General features: G+C 45.8%; 1 protein-coding gene across 8 annotated transcripts in view; it reads right to left on the minus strand.

The window, feature by feature from the left end:
• The window catches only part of GATAD2A (GATA zinc finger domain containing 2A), a 68,341-nt gene that overhangs the window by 31,406 nt on the left and 13,701 nt on the right, over nt 1-23,234 (minus strand). For 5 of the 8 annotated variants that reach the window (XM_052802603.1, XM_052802599.1, XM_052802605.1 and 2 more), the window contains exon 2: nt 3,823-3,897. The gene's annotated coding sequence lies outside the window, so the exon portion shown is untranslated. Of the gene's footprint in view, nt 1-3,822; nt 3,898-17,864; nt 17,884-22,560; nt 22,732-23,234 lie in introns of those variants that run through there. The other 3 variants (XM_052802600.1, XM_052802601.1, XM_052802598.1) reach the window with 3 other exon arrangements.

Consider the following 23,234-nt stretch of genomic DNA (forward strand, 5'->3'; position numbering starts at 1 on the left):
TTCAACTGGGCAACCAAAAATCCATCCCTTCCCTGGTGAAGGCAACAAAAAGCATGACAGCAGCCAGAGGTGGGTTGATCATTTTGCTATCTCAGCCATTATTTCCACACCACGAGACCTAAAAAGAAGAAGAACTGCAAGTGCTGAAGCCTCCTTCAGCAGAAGGGACAAGAGGAGGGTACCTGCTCTGCAGCCCACTCGCTGCTCCCAGCGGGGAGAGGCTCCCAGCCCCTGGCTGGCTGAGCACTGCAGCCCACCAAGGGTTAAGCCCTGCCATTTTGGTGCCATTCACTGATATGTCCATTAAGGGTGTTACATAACAAAATGGCAGCCCTTAACCCTTCCCTCGCCGGGCTCCCACGCTGCTCAGCTGCATGTGCTCACGCCAGCCGGCCACCACAGCACCTCCCGGCTGTGCAGTCCTGCTTCTCTTTTTTTTACTATTATTATTATTTCCCCCTTCTTTAAGCATTCAGGGAAAAATAAATGAGCTTGCTTAGGACTGTTAAGTACTTGCAATTAAAAGGAGACGGAGCCCCACAGAAGTTTCCTCCGTGCCACGAGTGTCGGGCATCTGGAGGCAGCAGAGGAAAGTTCTCCGCTGGCCAGGGGACAGCAGCAAAGCGGTCCACCAGCAGGAAAGCATCATTTCAGGGATACCAGCCCAACAAATCACTGAAGGAAAACAGCCAAAATGTGGGGTACCAGAATCCTACGCTGCCCTGAAAACAGCCACGACATCCCCACGGCTGCTCCAAGCGGCCGGCTTCAGAGGGGAGCACCTGCAGCAGCTCCTTCTGCACCTCAAGCCCTGCAGAAGCTGCTTTTATTTCCATCTGAGTGACCAGGCACTAAGACACACGCCGTGCCCACGTTGCAACTGCTCGCAGTCATTATAGTGCAGTAGGAAGCAATTCAGCCTGGGTTTGACTAAATATTTACTAAAATGAACAGATAAACATTTGTAGAAAGGCACTGAAGTCAAGCTTGGAGCACCACAAACATGAAGTTCTGTATTGGGCCAGAAACGGGACTTCAGTAGCTGAAGTCCCACTGCACTAGGAGTCACCCTTCTGCTTTCCACAGCATTTGTGTCAACTCACCTTAAAAATCCCTATCAGGGCTGAGTTTGGCTCCATTTATTAATGTGGAGTCTAACAACTATCTAAGGGCTCTGCGTAACAGAGAGAGAGAAGCATTCACAATTCTTAACACAAAGCTCAATGTGCCACAGATTCTATTAAACCTGTAGCTGTGTAAATGGCAAATAGCTGCTGCCTGTAAAAATCAATCTAGTAATTTGCTAATTTTTTTATAAGAACTTCAGAGAACTGTTCACTATCAAGGTGATCTTAGAAAAAATTATAATAAAGCAACTAAAAAGACTGCATAAAAATATCAGGTTTTTTTCCAAATACCTTTTACTAGTGTTGCTATTCTTTACTTGGAGTATCCAGCCTAACAAAAAAAAAAAAACCAAACCCCAACCCTCCCTTCTCAGTCCTGCCACAATGACACAGATTCCCTGGTTCGCTCTGCAAAGCGATGCCAGTTTTTCGCATGCTCTGTGATCGTGATTCATAGCTGTAGTTTTCAGGAATGAACTGCACAGTTCAGTATGGAGTTGGTTCATTGTCACCCCTGAGCTTACTGGGGGAATTCAACCACCCTCACACGAGGCAGTCAAAGAAGAATGAAATCAAAGTCATTTCGTTAAAAGACACCAGCTATTATCAGAAGCGCACGGTCTGACTCCGCCTCGGTGAGAAAGACTCTGCCTTTCTTCAAGGTATGGATTCTCTAGGCACATCGATTCTCACAGATATTAACTAATCATTAAAAACTGTTTATTAGTATTTACTTTGACTCAAAAATAAAACCTTCCACTTAAAGGACTACAACTTGATTTAAACTTTTATTTGATGGGAACAGATTTAAATATTAAGTAACGGCACCATAGATTGCAAGCAGATCCTCTCCCCTTCTTCTACCCCCCTCCCCATTTAATGTATGCTTCTTATTAGAGGAGGGATCTAGGTTGGTTCATTTATTTTAATGCAAGAGCAGCAAAATTAGCATCTTTAAATACTCAGTCACAACAACAATCAGCTTTTCCAGCGCCACATGCTGTGCATATTATAATACAGGCAATTCCTTGGGTTTTTTTCTGCATTTTAAAAACTTAAAGAGAAGGGAGGCTCTCTGTGCACACAGACCATCCAAACTGGCTTCAGCATCACTCCTCTCCAAGAAGTGCTGTGCTCTGGATTCATGTTCAACCCAATACAAATTATTTAATACAGCCTCAGTACGATCATAGAGGGAATTGGTGTAAGTGGATACAAAGGACAAGGTACCAAAAGAAAGATCAAAACAACTAAGGAATTTTCTTGTTTACCAATCAATATTCTAATTCTTTTAAAGAGAATGCTAAAATTGTATTAATTCTACGGTCCACTGCTTTGGGTTTAAAGAGGTGTTTTTAGAGGGTACAGCCACTACACGAGGGATTTTTTGACCTGAATTCTCCCCCAAGTTTTATGGATCTATTTTTGTCTTAAAACTACTGGGCAGGAAGTCTGCTAATGACTATGTCTGGGCTTTGTATTACCAAAGAAGTCATGGAGATTCCTCAGTGCAGGATACCCGTTAAATACCAGTTTCAATTATGGTTCAAAATGCACTATTTTGATAACAAGTTGAATTGGCAAAATAAGATAGTATTTATGCACACTGCTCTACAACTGCACAGAGCTATGTTTTTCAGGTGTTTTATGGTGGTAACTCACTGAACAAGAAAGCAGATTAAGAAATTTCCATGCCTATGGTCAAGATTTCCAAGTGTGACACTCTCTGCTACTCTCACTGTCACGCCTACTCCTTCACCTCTGAAAGGTGTTTTTATGATTTCATTTAGCTTCTCGGTCTCGTGAAAGAAGGCACTACTTTGCAAGATTTGGGAACTTATGTAACAAATAGCAAAAAAAGAAAAATCAGTGGTGCTCATCGCTTGCACAACATTAGTTCTGAAGCTGACTCTGGTAAAACACAGTAAATCAAATGAGTAAATCTATGAGCAGAGACATCAACACCTACACCAGGAAAACTGAGATTGGAAGAAAAGCGAAGACCTGAAATGCTTAAAATTGATCACCAGAGCCTTGGCGATACATGCGGGGGGGGGGGGGGGGGGGGCGGGGGCGAGGAGAGGATAAATCCTTAAATTGCTATTTATAAAATTCTTCATTTGACAATACAGTGGGACAGGTGAGCACCATCACACACAGGACAGCTGATCAAGATAGCTTTACTTTAGCTACACCACCGAGCATTGCCAGAGCTACAAAATATCTACAGAAATTTCACTTCCATTCAGAGTTTTTCTTCTGTGCACAAACGATCAAAATATACAGAAAATCTCAAGGAAGGAATTTCTGTGTGCTTGCTTTTGCTTCTCCTCTTGTTCAAGACCGACAATACGGTGCAGCTGTTGTGACTGCCCAGTTAAAAGGAAGTGAAACTTCTTTGTCCCTTAGTAAGCTAGGGAGATTTACCTACTTCGAAGCATGGATTAAGTGCCAAGTGAAAGGCCACTTTTGGTTAAGGCACAGGAACCGAATTCTGATCCAAGTTTAAACTCAGAGCCCCTCTACAGCTCTTCCTTGTCCTCCTGGACAAGGCAGGAGCTGATGGTGCGAAAGACCAGAGGACAATTCCACCCACCCTCCCAGCCCACCTCCCCATTTTCAGTACTGAACGGAGGGAGAGGGGGTCTCTGTGCAATATTAGAGACTCGTCCTCCATCTTATTCACAACTCCTACCTGTCAGTGAAGTTCATGGGTTCCAGGTGGGATCCCGACCAGGCCGAGTGGCTGAAAGTGACTGCAGCGAGGATCCTGAGGGAAGAGACAAGCCGGTTAGTATACCTGGTGACATGCCCACCACCTTCACCCAAAACATGCTCGCGGATGAGACAGCCGTCCTTAAACATTGGCACGCATGTGAAAGATGAGAAGACTGCATCCTATTATTTTAAGGAAAGGAACTGTAAGTCAGGCTTGTGTTCAGATGCTTTCAGATTAAAAACAAAAGCACACACAAAAATATTTTAAAGTTACTGCTTTTCTTACTGCATATTTCTTTAGTCTTTACTTCTTACATTAACACTCTAGGGGGAAACCAACTGCTTCTTGATATCTCTGGTTTGACCCAAACACCTGCTGGAACCAGCGTTCCCATTTCTAACTGACAGTTTCCCTCAAGGAGGAAGAGATCTACAAGACCTGCGTTTGTCCTAATGGCCGGTACCACAGGAGCTCGCTCCAGGCGAGTCTTAAAGCAGTCGCTGTGCCACCTCCCCATTTTACTTCTTGGACAAAAGCAGCACGGGTCCATGCATGCATGCAGGACAATGCCACTTGAAGACACATCTTCAGAAAGAAACTTGCTGCTTTTAATTTGTCCAACAAGCCAGCAGGCCCCTGGACAAGCATTTTAATAGCTAGTAAGATGCAGCCAACAAGGCAGTATTTGTCCAATGTTACCTACATGAAAGTAATATTACTTAAGCAGCAGGAACATTAAGAGATGCAAACAAAGAGAGTGATCTTTGGAAGTGACACCACAGTCACATACATGCTCACACATGGGCTCAGTTCAGCAATTTAGTGACAATTTGGTATTTTCACTTAAGGGACATCAGAGCAAGTTTTACTGCCAAGCTGGATTCACTGGCTAAATACAGTCGGAGGTTTTGCTGGGGTACACCACCACCCACACCCCATAACACAGATGAAGTCAGTTGTCCCCCTGTTCCCGGTCCCACCTGAGACCACATCACCATTCGCTGCAGAAGCTTCCATGAAGTTGCACATAAGCAGAGAATGAAGGGGGAAACAACTTCTTAGAGGAGTTTTTGTCCTGTAGGACAGCATATAAAAATAATTCTAAAAGAACATGCTCATGTGTTTTATCTGCTTCTTACTCCAGAAAGAGTTCTGACAGCCGATGCTTGTTTATGCTTTACAAAAATCCTTTTATGAGCCTGTACATACAGTGTGTGATATCCAAACCTTCCTTCTCCCTCTCTATTGAAACACTGAGGGAAGAAACCCACAGCCAGCACATGCTGGTCAGTTCGAAAAATCAACTAGTTTTGCCATACTAGTGGATTGGTAGGTACCTGCACCAGCAGCACATGCCGAGTCAAATGCCTCTTATCACAGCCTGCTTTTACACAGCACATAGCAAATAATCAGTTGACAGCCACAATTTTAGCAGCGGGTCTTGCACAGGGCTGTGCACGCTGACACGACGTCGTGTCAGCTCTCGGGGCAGATGGCAAGAGGCGCTGGGCTGTAGGTGGAGTACAGTAATTGATGCACACTAGCTGCCAAGACGACTCCTTGGAAGCTCGGCCTCTTATTTCTGCTAAGCCACCAAGAACTGAGTCATTTCCCTCCTCAAAAAGTTGCAGAGTTATTTTCTTTTGTCCAGAAGGCAGGACAACAGCTCACCGACTTCTAGTCCTCCTCTCTGGACAGGGGAAAAGGGCTATAAAGGGTCACCCCTCCGACACCCACCCAAGGATCAAACTGTCCCCCCCTCAACCAAACTCCAGCAAGCTCAGAGGTCATCTTGTCCCAAAAGCTGGGAGATTGTGCCCATTCCATCTTCTCTGTTTTATTATTTTAAGCACCCCAAAAGGGTCCAATAGGTTAAACAAATTGCTACAAAAGTGCAGATATAGAAACTTAATGAATGGATATGCAACTGTATTCTGGTCCCTGATTAGCTATCTAGAGGGCAGGTCTTGCTAATTATAGCTCATCCTATTAGTCCAATGCTTTTCTAATTAGAAGCCCATTGAAAACCACTGCAATAGCTACTTCAGTATCTTCAACAGTGCTATAAAACTCGACAGATACAGCAGGACTTCCATGCTGCTCCTCGTGCATCTGGCCTGGACACAAACAAACAGTTCTTCATCGCCGAAGATGACAAAAAGCAACACACACAACACACACCGCGTACCGGGTCGTGACAAGCACTATGGCACAACCACGGTAATTGGTAGTTAGGACACTATTGCAGCAAGCAGGAAGCCACAAGTTGTAACACTGCTGGGGGGGGGGGGGGGAGAAATAAATTTAAAAAAAAAATTATTCTGCCTGGTAGAGATAATTGCTGAACAGGACTGGTAAAGGTCTCAGTGGGAGGGGAGGATCCTCCAGGCATCAGCTCTGCACTGGCTCCATCTGAAGCTGGCTCAGCTCTGCCGGGAGGACGGCACACAAGGCACCTCCAGCACAGGAGATGCCTGCGTTTTACAAAAAGTTTTCCCCAACAAAGAGGTATGTGAACGAGCTTGGCAGCAACCTCACATCAGAGTGCTCCCCGTGTTTTGGAGGAGTTCAGCAGAGATCGCGCCTTCCGACGTGCTCTGGACGTGGGAAGCCTAAGCTACCGAATCGTATTTCTGAGGCTCTGGCCAGCCTCCATTTTTAATGAACTGTAGCATTAAACTCCCATAGTGCTCGTGTCATGGGACTAAAATAGTTTTCATCTTGCAAGGACACCAGAAGAGCAGTTTAACCGCTTCACTGCCATGGGACGCTGGTGGCGCAGGACCAGGGCCACCTCTCATGCTGACCCACATTCAGCACGTGGAAGTTTCCACTGAAACCCAACAGACCGCCGGCAACGAGCTGCCCGGGGAGGCAGCAGGCGCCACGGCCCCAGATCCTGCTCCGGCTCCCACTCTCTGTCGCGCCGCGGCTGGCTCCATCCACGGCTTAGCCTTCTCCTGCATCTCCAAGATGGGAAGTTTGCTTTATGTGGCACATGCCACTAAGGAAAAAAGGTTAAAATGCTTATAAAAATATTTTGAAAGATTAATTTTTAAAGCATCTGTTCAGGGAACCTCCTAGGAAGCAGGCAATAAACGGTTAAAACTCGGAAGTGAAACTCTGTCCAAGCAGCAGCTCTAAAGTTTTGACAGCACTTCCATCAGAAAGAAAAAGTCACCGCAGAAGAAGCAGAGTGTGTAGCTGGGCACCCGAGCCGCGGGTACGGTGTGCTTGGTGCAACGCTGCTGTCGTCCACGGACACCAACGGGGCTCTGCCAGCACTTGGGGACACCACACACTACCTGCCTTGTAGGTCCTGCATTGGCTCCTCCACTGTCCAAGAAAACTAAGTCTTTAGTATCCTATCACTCTGCAATTTCTTTCAAAGGTTGCATGTTTCATTTAAAAAGAACCCTGGCTCTCATTCTGATGTAGCAACTTTTTAAAACCATAATAAGTGAAATGTTCAAGAAATTAAACAGGCACTGGACTGAACAGTATCTCTTGCTAACTCGCCAGAACAGAAATCAGATTTATTTGCTCAGAGCCTACTTTGTCACTCATGAAGTTTTTCTTCTCTATGAAATGATGATGAAAGTTGTAGATCAGAATACTAGGGCCCACATTTTTACCAACATTACTGAATCCCATCAACACTACCTAGAAAAATTATGATCCAGTAAAATTCAACAGAGATTTAGCCCGCAAAACAGGGTTTTATAAACGTTACATTTTCAGAATAAGACAGGCTATGGATTCTCTAAGAAGATTAAGGCATGGAAACTATGACACAGGTACCACAGTTTAGCATTACTGCTGTACATACCTCCTCAAACAACCGAGATAAGAAAACTTTTGTACTTTTTGGAAGGCTGAGTGAACTGGTCAGCAGGAAAAAAAAAAAGGAGTCACATTTCAATTTAAATATTGACAGTCAAGGGGCTAGCTTCTGTCTCATGTGTTCAGGCTTTACTTCCATGAACATTTTTGGATACAAGAGTAAAGTCTTCAAAGACTTTATTGGTCTAGAAGGAAAACTCGAAGTATCAAATTAGGTTTTTTCAAGCACCTAAGTATCAGTTGAAAGCATTTTTGTATGCTCCAAAAACACAGACTCCTCCCTGCACGCATCTCAACAGAATTATAAGAAGAGCCACTGTATAGAAATAATAGTCATGGTGCACGTTTTCACTACAGCGTAAGCAACCATCATGGAGTGGAAAAGCTCTTCTCTGGCTTTTTACGAATGTGCCGATCCATTCCATACCTGGCATACTGTCGTGGTTTAACCATTGGTATTTCTCCAAATATTCAAGCATTGCTTTTTAACTTCTGTGTGCCTAAAGATTCAGGTGAAAGCTGCCGAAACACCCCGCACACCCGCTCTTCAGTTTTAGCCTCTCTACAGTGAAGTACCACCTTGTAGGAAGGAAAAAAAGCTCCTTTCAGATGCTCATTAATACCACCGCTACCCGTTTATTGTGTACAAGTCAGATTGCAAATAAAACCTGTTACAAATTAAGAGTCTCTCCCACTCACTCCTGAATTCCTGTGCCAGAGATAAAACATACGACTCCCCTCCTGGGCCATCGATAGCATTTATAATTACACCCTTCAGATCAATGCTTGCGTTCGCAGGGCAGGGAAACCAGGGCCTGTAGTAACCCTTTAGTTAAGCCGGTCCGCAGACGGGGATCACACGCTGCGCCAGCCGGCGAGGGCATCGTTTGAGACAGCAGCAGAAAGTCAGATATAGAAAAACTACTTACTGGCAACAGCTGTTCTTCAAGCATGTCACCCCAGCACGTCCTTCTTTTGGAGAACGCTTATTTTCCAGCATTTGTTCTCTACTGGATACCAAGTGGATACCATGGGCTGCCAAATCACATGGAAGTGCACGCAGGCCTTCAAGGAGAAGCCCTGCCTTTACTTCTGGATCTGGGAGAGTATGATCTACTAATTACGCTAGCTGCACTGCACTCCATACAGATCTTGACACCAATTTAGCAGAACTAGAGTTCAGCTTTACTCTGCCCTCTCAAACCCTGCCATTCACATACACCAGTGTGCAGGAAAACAGGAAATCTTGGAGTAAATTTTCTCCAGAAAATCCAGGCTGAACCTTTTGAAAAAACACTGGTATAATCTAACCTCTTGCAATCAAAACTTACTGTTTTGAGACCAAAGTGCAAGCGCATTTCAACTTCTCTCGTTCCTTAGTCTAGAGTATCTCAGTGGTAATTACGTTAGCAAATTCCTTCCTCCCTCCCCAAACAAGCCCCATGATCTACCTGTGCTTTTACTGAGATTAGCCAGAATTCAGTCAAGTGTGGATACCTGGAAGATGCAAAGATAAAGAGGCTCCAATAATGCAGTTCAGAAAGAAAAAAAATCAACGCTAACTGCAATTTTTTTTCTTCCAGGAAGCCTTGCTATTCAAGACCTTGCAAATCTGGCTTTCTGTAACCAGAGCCTGGAGTACCCAATTACTGCTGTCCTGGTCAGCAGTTCTCAACGCCGAAGCGAAGCACCCACAGCAAATGCAACAGAGTTTACAGATGCTACGTGGAAAATGCAACACTGGCTAGCCCTGCGCGGAGTCCCAAGTCAGCACAAAATGGAGTGCATTTCTCTGCAGGTTGATTCAGAAGATCAGGCAAGCTCAAAATACCCAGATCACGATTTGGTTGGCTACTCATGAATAGAAACACCCATGATTGTCTAGGGTTGCACCACTACGGGCTCTAGCAGACACAAGCATGCAGCTTGCTTTTTACTCATAATACAATTTATGTCTTCAAATGGGGGCGGAGGGGGGGCAGGTTCCCCAGCAAATCTCTGAAAAAACCAGTTATTCCTCAAAAAGTCCACAGGAAACAGCTCTAAGACACTTGAGTTTCATAAAAGTAAGAACAACATGTTATAAAGTGAGCTACAAAAGCTGATATTTCTAGATAAAGTTAACCTTAGAGCAACCCTTTGGGTAGACCAGTTTTGTTTTGCTTTGGTTTTGAGAGCGATATTCCCTTGTACAGAAGCATTTAAGCAATGTCCTCACTCAAAGGAACAAAGATGTATGATAAAGAATTAGGGAAGTCCATGAGTGAAACAGAGAGAAAATATTTTTGTCATTAATTTTACAATTAGTAGTTTAAACTGTGAAACGGGAGTTAAGTCAGAGAAAGGATGAAACCACTGATTAAGAGGCTGCATTGGAGCCAGGTCCAAACAGTTTTATACATCTGTTTCACATCTATCCAAGTTAATCTTTGTAATTACTATATGGGTAGACCTGACTCATTAAATCAAAATCTTTGCAAGAAGCTGACTTGCAGGAACAACAAAAAACACCCTGCATGTCAGAGACAGCAGCCAAGCAGCAGACATGAACAAAGCAGCAGTGCCCGTTTCAAGAAGAGGAACTATAGTATCTACTGTTAAGCAAAAGGAGAGAACACCAAGAAGAGCTAAAAATAGATTCAAGTGTTTTGGTTTGGGGGTTCTTTGTTTTATACATAGCACAGTTTGAACTATTTTTCGGTTACTCTGTATTTATGGCCAATTATGTTGATCCTCACCCAGCGCCAAGATCTATTGGATTCATGGGGTGAGCACGAAGGGTTCCTATCACCGGAATATTCGTCATCCAGATCAATCCAGATCAACAATGCCAGCTCTGCGACTCTGACACTGCAGGACAGACATTTCCTTCAAGATGACTGAGCCTGTCCAACTATCCTCCATCCACAGCAAGTAGTTGCAATGGACTGGTTTTAATCAAAGTGCAATCTAATCACCTAATGGTGCCGGTCTCTGTGGATTGTTGTATAAACATGTTTTTCAAGAACTGGAATTACTATCTTCTGTTTTCAGATGTAGAATATATTTTTGACAGAGGAAGGGGGTGTCTCTTTTCTATGCAAAGAGGCAGCATTATGAAATGCATTTGCAGAACTGTTTGGCAGAATATTAAACAGGGGAAGAGGGATGTGTGCATGAATTTATCACCTCCTTCACTGAGTGCCCAGCAACCCCAAGGAAGAAGACTGGAAAGCTCTGGATCTCTCATTAGGAGACATAGAGACGGAAATGAGTGGCAATGTTCAATTTAAAAAAAAAAAAAAAAAAAGCAGGTGGCAAATTGTTATTTCTAGCTCTGGTGAAAAAAAAATCGGTTCTACTTTCATCATCGAGTAAGATGTGCTTTTTGCATGCATCATATTTGCTCAGGAATGCCATATTTGGGGGCTTGCTTTCATCTACTTCACTGATGCTCACTGCTGCAATGAGGCTTTGCTGTGCTCTGCAGGCAGTTTGTGCTCACCAAGTGCCAGTGACTTTAATTAGGCAACCTGGCATCAACTAAAATATGATAACTTGATTCCTCCTGAATAATTTGGTTTGTGCCTACCTGGCTTTAGCATCAGCTACTGGAAACACAGTAGTAAGCTTATTTTTTTTTTTTTTAAATTTTTTGGGGGGAGCTCAAGATACCATCCTCCACTAATGACACATTCTTAATCTCAGTTGTAGGAGTACAGTAATAACCCATAAGCTAATAATTTTGTAGCAGCAATTTTAGTTTCCCCAACTATATTATTTAAAAACCTAACCGAGGGTGTGTGTAGAGAATGACACCGTTCAGAAATCCAAATAAGGGAATGAAATGGCAGCTTGGCAGGGACCCAGTGGCCACACCTATTTACAGGGGAAGCCGAGCACAGCCACCATCATTAATTAATTCAGAAGCCTCGGCACACAAAACTTGATCTGGATGCACACCGCATCCCCCACCTGAGATCAAAAGGGAGCACTGCACGCTGAACATCATAAGCCATGCTTGCACACAGCCATGTCCATATAAAAACAAGGAAGGCTGTGGGGCTGATGTTTAGCCCCTGGTCCTGCAGTTAGAAGGGAAAAGGAAACAAAAGTTGTCATTATCACCCATGGGATCTAGGGGGATTTTTAATCTTGAGCAAGCCTAACTACTGGTAAGAAACCTGTAAGGGTCCCTCGACCCAGAACAAGCAGTAGGCAAACGGATACCGAAGATGAGCAAGACAAGATTTAGACTCTCGGTTACTTCAAGTGGCTTTATGTAAAACAACATCTAACTTCCACAAAAACTGAGGGCATTTTGGGTAGAAAACAACCAGAGGTGTCACAATTACACCAAACCACATTTTGCAAAGGAGATGATCTTATCTGGTTTGCATATCTAAATGTCCTAAGGGATCAATAACATGCGCAATATTAAAATGAGTCTTATTTAATTACTTCTATAGTCTTCATCATCATAATTCTCAGGCACCTCACAGAAATAAGTTGCCCATCAGGTCTTAACTGACAGGATTCACATGCTTTTGTTCCCCAAGCCACTTCTATCACTTAAAGGTCCTGGCTGCTTGTTAAACCATCATCTTCAGGTTTAAAAACACTTTTTGGTAGCAAAAGGAATTAATACATCCCTCTCTGGATACCTTTGCTAAAGGAAGGAGAAGCAGCAGAGGAATCTTAAATACCTTCAACAGAAACTAATGGAATAAAGATTGCAGGTAACAAGTTTGGAGGTGTACTCTGCCTCCCAGATCCCAGCTTTCCTGCAGAGCAGAGAAGTATACAATCACAATCACAAAGTTTGCAATATTTAAAGATGTCACGTAACAAGTTTACCTTCTTCAAAATTTAAGAATTACAGAGCTTTTCCCCCCACAGAATACCTTACATATGTGCCATATACCAGACCACCCCCAAAGACACTGTGCTTTCCACCTCCTATTCTATATTACTGATTAATTTTGCTTCCTTTTTGATTGTTAATAAACTTTCCCACAAACAGTATTTGCAAAATATATTAAGACCTATTGATATAATAATCAAGAAGTTCCTCTTGGTGATCCTCCTATTCGATCCTGCCAGCAGTAACAGTACCTACATATTAGCAATCTTTCATGAATTGCAAGACATTAATTTAGTGCTAGCCTTAACTGTAAGGGCTACCTACTATCTTGGAGCATAACTTTAATGAAAATAAGAATTATTATGTGTAGCCAACCCGGATTAGTCTCGAGCTGAGTTTCTGAAAGTTATGCAAGGATTACTTTTCAAGTTTTATGGAGAATGTCATCTCCTTGCTGGGATCTTTCCTCTCAGAAAAAGCTACACCATGAGCCACAGTCTTCTTGCAGTATCATCTGCTTTCAGGAACAGGTATAGAAAAGCTGTTACAAATGTCATCTTCCTTTCCCCCCTGCAACTGCAAAAGTGAATTTGAATTTTAAAAAGGCCTACGACATCAAATTCCTGTCACATTTATAGAGTTAATCAAGGCATTAAAGGCACACTTCTCCGTGGTGCATGCATGGCCCAGAAAGGAAGGATACTGCCCACAGAGCATCCTCAGCTCTTCATGAGCACAACGCACAGATAGAGCAAAGCTTCACTGGATACCCTCCACAGATACCAAACAAAAGCAAGCAGCTTTACTATGAGGCAAGGGTTCTTCCACTACCGAAATAACTAAGTGCTTGCTTTCAAAGACTACATCTCAAGCCTTAAAAACAAACAAGCAAGCCAGCAGAAAGCAAAATTGGAAGTCCACACTCCACAGCATCCTACAGAGCATAATGCTAGCACCGTACCTGCAACTGGCACATATGTAATTTCACTACTTTACAATGAAAACCTGAAAATTTTAGATTTATATTGTGTACAAATCTCAATAGGTGGTTCAGCGTGTTTGGACATACCACAACACTAGGGACACATGCACAACTGCAGTACCTAATTCTGTTGGAGACAGGATTTTCTAAGATCCTATTAAATATGAATGCCTTCAGTTTACTTCCTCTAATTCTTGCAAGCATTTCAAAGCTCGTGATCACATGGCTATTTCAGCAAATGAACATAGTGGGCATAGCCCACAGGCTATGGCAAGGAAGTTGCTCCTACTTACAGCAATAGGTAAATCAGCATTAGCATGAGATCTAATGATTCCATTTTCTGACTCATTTTAGTACCTGGAAAGTCTTCAGTATTTGTAGCATAAAACAGACTAAGAGAAAAGCCATTACTGACCATCTTCAGCAATACTTTCCCTATGAAACAGTCACAAAAGTGACTTTGCTGCTGCAATGAGGCTTGCCCTGTTTCAATGGCATCCCACACTGGTGCTGGGCTCTGTTTAGTCCAGCCACGCTCTGGGCATTTACAAAACTGTTTTAAGAAAACCTGCTGCTAACACCTGTCTCAGCCATGGGGTAATTGTCTGGTGCGCAGGAGATGTAGTTTCAGGAGCCAACATTGACAAGAGTCTCTCCATCTAGATCAGGTTAGGAAACAAGAAACAAGTTAACCAGCATCACTCAATTCAAAGCGTTCTATTGCATTTAAAAAAACACAAGGAAAAAAAAAAAAAGCTTTCTTGAATGCCAACTCCTATAATCTTATGGGTAGTAAAATTGGGTATTTATACCCCAAAGTGAATGAGACAGGTCATGTCAAAATCAATTTCAAGACTAACTGAAAACTCAATCAAGGCTTCATTTTTTTTTTCCATTGAAAAGCTACAAAATAAGCCTTTATTCCCTCAACTCCAGCAATCTGCCACTTCAATGCAAAGACCCCATCATAAACTCCTACTTATTTTGGATATTTAACAAAGGAGGGAAAAAACCCCAACAAACCAGACTGCCTTGAGATCAGCTCACTCTTACCTACATACCTATGACCATGTTCATCTGGTCTCCCATCAAATACGATTAAAAAAAAGCCACCCTTTTGAGATGCCATCTAACATTCTTAGTTGTTCTTACCCACTTTTGTCAGAACTTTGAGTAACAACATTTACTGTTAAAGAATTAGTAATTATGATAAAGAGAGTTAGCGGAACCTCTTCCCGGCAGGCAAGGCAGAATATCTATTTCCATACTCTCTGCTGGAACTACCCACATTACTTACACAGGGAAACAGTGATGAGTTATTTTTCACTTAATGGTGTGCAAAAATAAGAACGTATCATACAGTCTCACTTGCTGCTAGGTGTTTTAGAAACTTCTTCAGGTACCTGACTTTTTAAATATCCATTTATATTCAGCTGAAGATACTGGAAGTGGGGGGAGAGGGGGAGGAATGGTGTTTACTTCATGTCAGGGCTTATCTCCTGCCTTGGGGGAGTGCTCTTTTATAGGCTTCATTTTTTTTGTTCCCATCCCTCCAGCTCCCATTCACACAGCTGGAGTGAGGGTAACAAAAAGCACATATTGTTATGGATGACTGGAAGTGCAGTGGACTGCCTCCCAACTGTGGATCCATGCAGCTTGGGCTACTGGGTCCAGAGTGATTTGGGTATAACTTTTTAATTTAGTTTGATTCGTGTTTATACAGGAATAAGCCCAAGTCAGAAGGTGACGCATAAGACACCAAAACCAGAAGACGAAGAGCTCACACACTGATCCCTTTCATGCTGCAGCAGAGTTCACTACAGGGCACTGCAAATTAGCAGGGAAACTGCATTCAAGTTATTAGTCACCTCATAATTGTTAAAGGAATTGGAGACCAACTCTTCTTCCAAACATGGTAGGAGTAAAGCCTTTCCGGCAGAGCTTTAACTTAATGCCAGATCATCTGGAATACCAAACTTGCCAACATCTCCAAAGAGGCAAGTCACGGCCAAACTACCTCACCTAGAGAGTCACCCAAAAACAGTCATGAAAACTCCTTTACTCTTGCAAACACTGATTTTTTTTTTTTTTTTGGTTTGTTTTTCCTTTGGGAGAGAAAAAGGGGGGAGGGAGGGGAAAGAGAAGGAAAAGAAACAAAGAAGTAGGAGAATGAATAGAGGCTGAAATGCTTAACTCACTCTTAAGAGTAAAAAAATAAAGTCAAACCCAGAATTTAGTAAGAATGAATACAAACAGAACAGATTGATATAAACTCAGAGATGTGCATGTTAAATAGCTCTTTGATACCTAAACAAGACTTAAACTCCTGGAATGTTTTAACACTCCAATCATTTCCATGATACAGACCATTTGATATATTCTGCTTAATGTGAGCAGCACCAGATTGAGTCACAGAAGACTTCTAAATGGGAAAGGACCCCCATCAGGTCTGGGTCAGCGGATCAGTTTGTTTTGTGCACAAACCAGAAGTCGGAGTGAGGACTCAAGGAGTCCAGTCAATGCCCAAGGGCTCTCCAGGAAGGACAGCGGTGGGAGGAGAAACAGCCTTCCGAAATTGAGCCTTCTTAAAAATAAAAGACAAAATAAACATGCCTGATCACAAGCTTCCGCACGTCTTGGTTAAAGGCACACAGACTTGACCCTGCTGCCAGGAGAGACCCACCAGTTATAAGGGATGTAGAGGAAGAAATTCTGCAGAGCTCGAAAACTCACCCAACTTGTGCACGTCACCTACAAACACACAAAATTCTGAACATGAGAGTCAGGGGCGAACTCCCTGCTTCCCTCAGTCTAGGGTTTGCCAACTCCCCATTAGACACGTGACACTCCTTCCCCGTATTTGTCTGGCCTTCAGCATCTGCGGCTGGCTGTTAAATTTTACTCTCCCAGACCTTTCAAATGTTTGGATTTCCTAATACAACAAACTGGCATTGCAGATCATGAGGTAAACCTGACGACCCTTTTCGCCCTCTTTTCATCTTAAGTCCTACCAGCAATTCTTATTTGAAAAACAAGATGGCATGGGTTAAACAATCTCAGAGATAAAAGCTGAAGAAGATGAAGACTAAAATAAAAGGAACTGTTGTTATAAGCCATGTTTTGCATGCTTCCTTTGTAACACACGCTTATACCCATTTTGCAGATGGGATAGCCAAGGCATAGAGAGGTTTAAGTGACTTACCCAAGGCAATATAAAACTTCTCCTCCAGGGAGGATGGGGAGGCAAAGGTAATGGTGAGAACAAGCTACCACAGCACACAGGACATCAGCTGTCCCGAGCAGTGTGATTTCAAGATGCAATAACAGGGACAAACACCTGGCATTGCCTACCCCACCTTCGAGCTGCACTGGATCCAACAGCTCCGGCCAGACACCGACCCGCTGCTGACCAGCGCCATTCTGCGCTCAAGCTGCAGCGCTGAACTCTGTCAAACCCTACTGATAATAAAGACAAGGAGGAGAGAACAGGGCATTGCTACAGCTGCACATAGCAAAGGTTTTCCACTTTCTGCCTTACTTCAGTATGTTGAAACAGCAATACATTCAAACATTTTTGCTTCAGAGTCAACACATCAAAAGCAGACAAAACTTTCTTGCTAAACCTTGATTTTCTCCCATACAATCCAAAGGGCCTAATCAGATTTTTTCTTTTTCCCTCCAAATGCCCTTGTCACTCCAAGAGAGTGAGCTGTGCTCGTGAAGCAAGAGTCACGACGCTGCTTTCCAGCCTCACTTGTACTAGAAAGAGAGGAGCATAGCGGACTACAGGTTAAAAAGTCCCAGCACAATGAAGAGGTGCTCTGTAATTAAGACATAGGAAAGCTGTACGGGACAATTCCTCCCTGCCCCGTGGAAGCCGCAGTCTCCCGAGGTGATGCCAAACAGGTCACACAGACACACACACAAATGCTCACAGGTAAACACCAGCTGTTTACTGGTGCTCCGCTGGAGAGTCCCGAGACCTGACACACCAAGAATTCAAATACCAAAGAACGCAATTAAAGGCAATGAAAGGTAGAAATGCCGGTACCTTCAGCAGTTGGGGAAGGAAGAGGAGAAGTGCTGAACAGCAAAAAGCCAACATAGGAAACTGCATATTAATAAACCTTAACCTTTGTTCTGTCCCTGTCCTATAATGCTTGCTTCGGGCAATTCACTCTCCTTTTCCCCACCTGACAATGGACATATGATTCATCTGACACTGAGGTTCACTGATGTACACAGGTCATTCAGACCGAGCAGTGCTAAGCATATAGAAAATATCACAAAGAAATGAATAACCTCAGACATTCCAGGTGGTGCATAAGAAATAAAGCAAGAACCACTAACCTAGCGAGGGTCAACATATTCAATAGATGTCCGGTTCCCCAGGTGAAGGGATGCCACTGAAATGCAGAGATAAAAGGAGGGGAAAGAAGGCTAGAAAACCCTAAAAAAAAAGGGATCCCAAGCAAGTCTTTACACCAATCAATCATAGTATGAATGCATAAATAAGCACAATGTCTATATATAAAGTGCCAAATTCTAGCTTGTGAAGTTTTAAGGGCACAAATCTAAAACAAATGGCATGGGTAGCACAGGGAGAGCAGGGACAGCCTGATGAAACTATCAAGAACAGACTTTCAAAGAACACAACTGAAAGGCTGTCCCGGAGTTTTCTAGTCCATCAGTGGCACGTTCTTCTCTTAACATTTATTTTGTTTAATGCCAGGAGAAGAGGAAAGAGTGCTCACGTACCTTTTTTTTTCCCCCCAATCAACAAAATATGCTAACTACATTGCACTTCACATACTGGTCTACAGACCGTGTGCTGTGATACCTCAAACATGAATAGCATTACACAAAAGCAAACGCTACTTCCCCAAGTCTAAAAATAAGTCTACCATATTTTCAGATACCACAGTCTCCCGGAACATTTGGAGGGGGGAAAAAACCAAACCTACTACACAGTTCTATGTTACTTAAATTATTATTGAAAGAGATACAAATTGTAAGTCAAGAAGTGCCTGGAACAGGGCTGTACTGTTGGTTGTTCTAAGAGGAGGAATAAAAAAACCCCCCTCCACAGCACAGTTCATTTTTCCTTTTATTTTTTTAACGAGAGCTCAGCATGTGTATTTTAATTCAGAAGGGGAATGCACACACTGCCTGTTTTCTTTCCAACTTTTTTGTTGTGACCTATTTGAGCAGTACCTATACTCAGGATAAAAGCCGGTACCTGCACAGGTACATTATCACACACATGAACTCTGTACAGAGCACACAACTTCCTACCTCACAAGACACATAAAAGGGAAACACAGTGCTTTGTGAAACACGAGCAAAATAAGCACATGACTACTCCCCTCAGAATATGGCAGTAAGAAACCAAAGTATTAAAGCCTGGGGAAGAGCTCACAGTTCATACGTGCACAGTAAGTATCAAAAAAAAAAAGTTCTGATGCCCAAAGATTTGAAATTTTAAATGCATAAGTACACTTAATACCTACTATCAGCAAGTACCATCTAAATACTGCATGTAGAAGTTTATGGTTCAAAACATTCTAAATTTAGTCATCAAAACAGCATTTTCCACTCAAAGTTACGCATAAAGCAAGTGCTCCATGAAAGCAGAAAACCTGAGCTTTGCTGACGACTACAGCACCTTGTCGATTCTGTCCTTCCCCATTTCTTGTACCAATGACTTTTCGTTGGTTGGTGACCGGCCAGGGATTTCACAACACAGACACTGTTTCAAGAGGTACCACTGAAAACATAAGATGATCTGAAACGTGGCCTCATCACACCTGAATGAATTTTAGACTTCATTTTTAAAATACTTCCAGCACTATCCGAAAGATGTCAGAAGTTGACTTCCTTTATCCCAAGCATCATTCCTTCTTCTTCCCTCCTTAAAGTAGCATAGCAGGAGTGATTCAGTAAGAAAGTAAGAATGTTTATAGCCCATACAGATGGGTAGGGCTAACAAAGAGCACACCCAGAAATAGAAGTGTAAGACCATAAGACAGTAAGCCCAGAGTTCCTTCCACAGTTATAGTTCCTTTGACAGCACAGGGATAATTCCAGTTCAAACCTGAGGCTGTGCAGAGAGGTCCCTAAAAGGGCCAAACGTACCTATGTACGTGTGCTGCTGTCTGGCTGAAAAAGCGATCCAAATCCTTCATCTTGCCTTGCATAAGCCTCACAAACATCACACAATACACCAGCACTGTCTGAATCTGAACCAATGATTTTAAACAGCTCCACATATGACTACCGGCCTGTAATTACTACAAAAAAGTCGTAACGCAGCTATATTAAGTTACAGTATTAGCATACTGACACTGCATCATATGCCAACAGTGTTGCATCATCACCCATTGATGCAACCTCATGACTATGTAACGCTGTTAGGGATGGTATTAGCTACTCCTCTGCGCTTCCACCTCGGACGGAAGAGAAATAGATTCGGCTGCCTCCATCCTGCTCCACTGCTGGATACCGAGTGACCACAGAGATACAACTCTCTCTCTCCCAGTGAAACTCAGCAAGGTGGTTTTTACTGCAAGCACAGAACTCGGTCCTTTTTACACTCACACAAAGTTCAGCCAGAGCATGCTAACTGGCAATATATTCACTCTTTTTCCAAGTAAAAGTTAGAAGACCATCAGCCTGTTGCTTACCTACACACAATGCATAAAGGGGTGAGCTTTTACAGCCTCAATGTCACATGCCAAGCTGCACAGCCCTCCTCATTTTCAAAACCAGATAGTTGGGGGGAAGAAAAAAAACTAAACAGTCCCCAGCCCTGAAACCAGTGTCTTTTGCGATCCTATCCGAGATACTTAACCACAGAGCCTCGCTGCCTCCAGGATATCACACCCTTTTTTTTCTGTCCAGAGCTTGACAATCCAGGCGCACTGAAGGCTACGCCAGCAGCGAGTAATGGAGCGTGATGTACAGGAATACGCTGTTCCGTACGTGTCACAATCTCAGATGGCTGTGAGGTGGCACTCGGGGGTAACACACACACACACACCCCCACACACCCCCGACAGCCAGCTCTGCCTCCCCACGTACAGCATGGTCCCTGCTTATAGCCCTCGGGGGCCTATCAGCTTCCCCATGGCCCAAATGCCAGCAGGCATCAGTGCGGTATCACCGCCATATCCCAGCAGGTACCATCCCAAGATCTGGTGGGACCGACCATTTGTCACCAGAGCTTGGCCCGCGGAGTGCACGTGTACAGCAACACAATGCCCAGAAAGCCACCACTCCATTCACTTACACAAAAAGCTTTCCACATGCTACATATCCCTTGATTTCTTACTTTCTTCTGCCATCTCCTGCCTCTGGTCCCCTACCACCTCATCCTCTCCGCTAGCATATCTCTCACGCCCCTGCTTCTTCCTACCCACATCTCCTTCCACTTGAGACACTGGTCAATAGTTTGTCTGGAAGAAAGCAAGGTTTCGTTCTCTTCTCCCGCTGATGTATGGCAGCTTCCAGCCTACTGGCATGTCTCTTATTCCCAAAGGCCCCTCTTCATTTCACTTCCTGTGTGACTGCCTCTACAAGCAGCTCTGCTACCTCTGCTTCCAGCTGCATTCACAGACGGGCAAGCAAGAGAGAAACATGAAAGTCAAACACCTGCAAAAGAAGCTGGAAAGGAGGATTAGGGCCATGCCTGCAAATTAGTGCTCCGTGACAATCACTGCTCTATGCATCAGCTTAGGAACCTCTGTCCTGGGGAAGGGGGTTTACGGCACAAAGTATAAAAATAAAAGAGTGTGGGGCAGCCAGAAAAAAAAAAAGTGAAAGTAAAACCTAAGATGTATAGAGAGTGTAAAATTAAAAAAAAAAAAAAAAAAAGTAAGCAGATGCTCTAGAGAAGTGTGTGCATCCCAACTTGCGGGCTTCCCCGGCTTCGTCGTTCAAAAGCAGTAACCGATGCCGGACAGTTTTCAGTCACCGACCCCCTGCTCCTCCACAAACGAGAGCGGCGATTCCTGGACGCTCGGGAGCTCGACGCGTTCGTGCGCTTGGGCAGTGCCACTTCCCGAGGACTATCCCCACCGGGGCCAAATCCTGCCCGGCCCCTCCCGCAGTCACCGGGAACATGCAGTAATGGAGAAACCGGGGCAGCTGGGCACGGCGCCCAGCGAGACCTTCACCCGCAGCCCCCGCCGATCACCCCGTTACCGACACGACACCCGGGGGGAGGCGGCGGTTGCCTCGCACCCCCTCGGGGGGGTGTCGTGGGGGCACAGCCCGGTGCACCTTGAGCCGCAGGAAGGAAGGGCGGGCGGGGACTCTTATTGTGACACGGGCCGCAGCCCGGCCGCCAGCCGGGCCAGTGCCACGGCGGGGGCTGCCCGGGGCGGGGGCTGCCCGGGGCGGCCGCTCGCCGCCCCCCCCCCCCCCCGCACACTCCACACCCCCCCTCCCCGCCGCGGCCCCCGCGGGGCCGGTGCCCCCGGGTCGGCGGTGCCGCCCTGCGCGGAGGGCAACGGGGTCCGAGGCGCTCCCAGCCCCGCGCCCTCGCCCCGAGCCGGCCCGAGCGGCGACGGAGGAGGAGGAGGAGGAAGAGGAAGCAGGCACGGCGGAAAGCTCGTAACAACTTTCCGAAACAAACGCCTCGCAGGCTGCCGTCCCAGCGCCGAACAAAAGCCGGCGGCGACCCGGGGCGCTCGGCCTCGGGGGGCGCGCCGCGCCGCCAAACTTTTCGTTTACCGGCGAGGATGTAGCCCGGGAGCCCCACTGCCCCTCTCCTACCCGCCGCAGGCAGGGGCACGGACTCCTTCGCCGGCAGGCATTAATCAATCAGTCCGCCCGACGGCTGGAGCCCGGCGGCCGGAGAGCGGGACTTTGCACTTTTCCCGGCTTAGCAAGGGCTGCCCCCCGTCCCCGCACGGCCGGGCTCTCCCGGAACTTCCCCGGGAGCGCACACGCATCCCCCCCGGCCGCCTCCCGCAAATAACTCCGCCGCCGCCTCTCCCTCCCCAAGACAATAAACCCAACGAGAACTTTTCATCTGGGAACTCACACGCCGCGGCACCTCCCCGCCGGTCCCCGCGCATCCGGACGCCGCCGGTCCCGCTCCCCGGCCGCCGGTTCGCTTCCCCCGCTCCTCGCCGCCCCCTTTTCCGCGCCGCCAGGGATCCCCGGCTAATCCTCTCCGCCGCGGCTCCCCTTGCCAAATAATGCGCTTCTCACACATGGAGTCGCGGCGTCACTCGGCGGAGCATGCGCGCGGCGGCCCCCGAAACACAGGGCGGCCCGTCCTGCGCCGCAGCGGCGGCGGCGGCTGGCGCGGCGCCGCGGGGACAGCGGCGGCGGCGGCAGGAGCAGCAGCAGCGGCCACACCGCGCCGCGCGGGGGCCCGGCGCCGCTTCCGGGCAATGGTGGAGCAGGTCTGTGACCCGGGGCACCATTGGCCGGAGGGGGTCGCGGCACATGGCAGGCGGGCGGGGATTGGTTGCGGCGCGGGCTGGGGGCGCCGCCGCGGGGTGCGCGGGTCCCGCCGCGGCGCCCGGGGCCACGTGGAGCGGCAGCGGCGGCGGTAGCGGCAGAAGCGGCGGCGGTGCCGCCGCGGCCTCCGTGCCCCGGGCCGGGCGGGTATTGTTGTCGGCGCGGCGCCGCCTCCCGGGCCGGGCGGAGGGGAAGCTGCCGGGAGGCCCTGCGGTCCGGTCCGACGGCAGGACCTCCGCTGACACGGAT

The sequence above is a fragment of the Harpia harpyja genome, chromosome 11 (genome assembly GCF_026419915.1).
Source record: "Harpia harpyja isolate bHarHar1 chromosome 11, bHarHar1 primary haplotype, whole genome shotgun sequence".
Lineage (NCBI taxonomy): Eukaryota > Metazoa > Chordata > Aves > Accipitriformes > Accipitridae > Harpia > Harpia harpyja.